We start from the raw sequence: 2,820 nt of genomic DNA, 5'->3' as shown, positions 1-2,820 counted from the left end.
AAGCAACCATTGCTTTGAAATATGAGCATTATTGCCCAAGGTTTATAATCCTTTTACTAAATAGTAATTTTCTTTATAGTGATATTTGGGGTAACTAGATTCAAAGTGCTGAGAGAGAGTCACCCTATATAATACCAAAGCTTTAGGGAGCGAAAAAATCACATGCCATTAAGGTTTTGTCTAGGCTTTAAAACAGACTTTGGCCTTTCTGTTTCTTGGTGTTGTTCTCTCGATTAAAATACTAATCACCATCAGCGTTGTCATCGTCATCATCATCATCATCATCATCATCATCATCATCACCACTTTACTCTTCCTCTCACTTTCCTATTTCTCCTCCATTCTTTTCCCCCATTCCCCCTTTTCCTTTCTTCCTGTCTTCTTCCTCTTTTTCTGTCTCTTTTGCCTCTTTCTCCCTTTCTTCTTTTGTCCTTCCTTCTCCTTTTTCTTTTGGTGTTTTCCTGTTCCCTTTTTTCCTCTTTCACTTTTTCTTCCCATCCCTCACTTCCTTCTTTTTTTCTCTACAATTTTTTGAATTTTTATTGTGTGCCAAGGTTTACTGAAGCATCCCATGTCATCTTATTTCATCGTGGTAACAGATCTAGATATTACTTTTAGAGGAGAAAATGAAGTATCAGAAAAAAACAAGGAATTTACCCATTCACATGGCTAGAAAATCTGACTCCGGGTTCTTTAACTCCAAAGCCACACTTTTAGCTTCTCTAGGAAAAATGAAAAATATTGGAGGACGGAGATTGAAAGATTCAAATAAAGTTATAATTAAACTTTAAGTTTATAATTTGAGAGACTAAAATATAATTTTGTACTTCTGAAAATTTGGGGTTCATTGGGGTAAGACAATTAGAATGCTTATGTAATAAACAGTTTTATAATAGACAAATCTATAAAGAAGAAATAAAATAGTGGTATGTTAATACTCTGAAGTATAGAAAAGTATTATTATATAATAATATTAACTAATTATTATATGTATTTATTAGATCTCAAGGATGAATGATTGAATAAATAAATGAATGAATAATGCCCATTTGTATTAGTTAGGATCAGCTATCAAGTAACAAAGATCAAATTACACTAGCAAATGCTTTATTAAAAGCAGTCTGGAGATAGACTGTTCAGGGCAGTATAGCAGCTCAATGCTGTCATCCAGGTCCTCCATTGTTTCTTTGTTATTCTCCTATTTTCAGCATGTTGGCTTTTGTTTCCTGGACCTCTACCACATGTCTCCCTCAATCTGCCTAAGATAGCTGTCACAGCTCCTATCTATTTAAATTTAGGAACAGAGGGAAAAAATTTTTCCTTGTGAAAGTCTCCATTTTTTTAAACTTAAAAAAATGGCTTCTGGAAGTTTTTCCAACCCTGCTCCCTGCACACTTTTTCTTACATTTCATTAGCCAGGTCTGGGCTGCCTGGCACCCCTAATCACTGAGTGGAATGGGATGGTAAGTGGGGCCACAGAAGAAGTTAAACTTCTTCAAAAATGGAATATCTCTGCTTGCTACCATATTTGGAGCTCAGTTAGCAAGTAAAGGGGGAAATGGATGTTGGTTAGGCAATGAACAGTGTTTGCTATACCATCTTAGCCATTTTCACAGGGGAAAGATGTCTCCCTTAATCTCCCTTTACTGAGAGCAAACCTCCATGGGATATTTTGCCTTAAGGAAACAAAGATGGCAAGAAAGCCAGCTTCCTAAGAGAGATTATATTGGCTTGCCTATTTCTTTCAAACTTCCAGATATTCTGTTAGTATTCTAATCTAAATACCAGGAGAATTTTGAACTGAAAAGTAGAGGGGAAATATTCAAAATTAAAGAACAAGTTTTATTTTTCTGAAAGTGGATATGGACAAGTGAAGGTATAAGTATGAAAATAAGTGTATATGTCACTGAAGATGGATGAAGCTTTACATGTGGCACAGCACACGAAGAAACAAAATTAACTACAGTTATGACAAAGGAATAATGTAATTAGGGGCTCTGAAAAGGTCTGAAAGATTCATAAGTAGTTTTCTTACTTTTTTTTTTTAAACCCAACATGGTATGACAATGGCTTTAAGGATAATCCAATATTCCAGATAACCAGTAATGATGATGATGACACTAATATATAGTGCTTACTACACGTCAGCCATTGTTATTAGCAGTTTACATAAGTTAAATCATTTAGCTGTTGTGACTGTACTATGAGGTAGAGTCTAGTGTCATTCCATGTTTCAAATGAAGAAATTGTGCACAGATAGGTTAAGAACTTTTCCAAGTTTATACAGCTAGTAAAATGCAGGTCTGAAATTTTTTTTGTTGGTTTCTTACATTCTTCCAATAATGTTATTTGTGCATATCTGAATCATATCAAGAAATCTAATAACATTTCTTTGCTTAAAAATAGATTCAGAAAAATTTGGAATTTTACTCTTAAACATAAGCACTCTTTGGAAATCGTTATTGATTTTATCAAGAAGCTGTGTCTTAGTCAAAATCACATAATTCAAAATAAATATCAATTGCATTAAGGCTATATAAGTAGGATGATATAAACCAAAATGCTCTAAACAATTAATCAATTTTATTTCACTTGTATTAGAACAATAATTTGAGCTCTGTAGTTATAGCATAAAGGGCTTTTTGACATGTGAGGTGATTGTGCTGAGACTAGGAAAACAACTGACTTGATCTAGTGGAGATATAGTCATTGGCTTATTTCCTATCTACCTCTTCCTTATTAAGATCCTTTTTCAGTTTATGGTCTACTAAGGCCACTGTGATTGCATCTTCAGTTAGCATGGAGCAGTGTAGCTTCACA

The sequence above is a fragment of the Carlito syrichta genome, unplaced genomic scaffold, assembly GCF_000164805.1.
Source record: "Carlito syrichta isolate Samal-C Ts95f unplaced genomic scaffold, Tarsius_syrichta-2.0.1 Scaffold233958, whole genome shotgun sequence".
Classification (NCBI taxonomy): domain Eukaryota; kingdom Metazoa; phylum Chordata; class Mammalia; order Primates; family Tarsiidae; genus Carlito; species Carlito syrichta.
The sequence above is the reverse complement of the archived record's forward strand: the minus strand, read 5'-3'. Positions refer to the sequence as shown.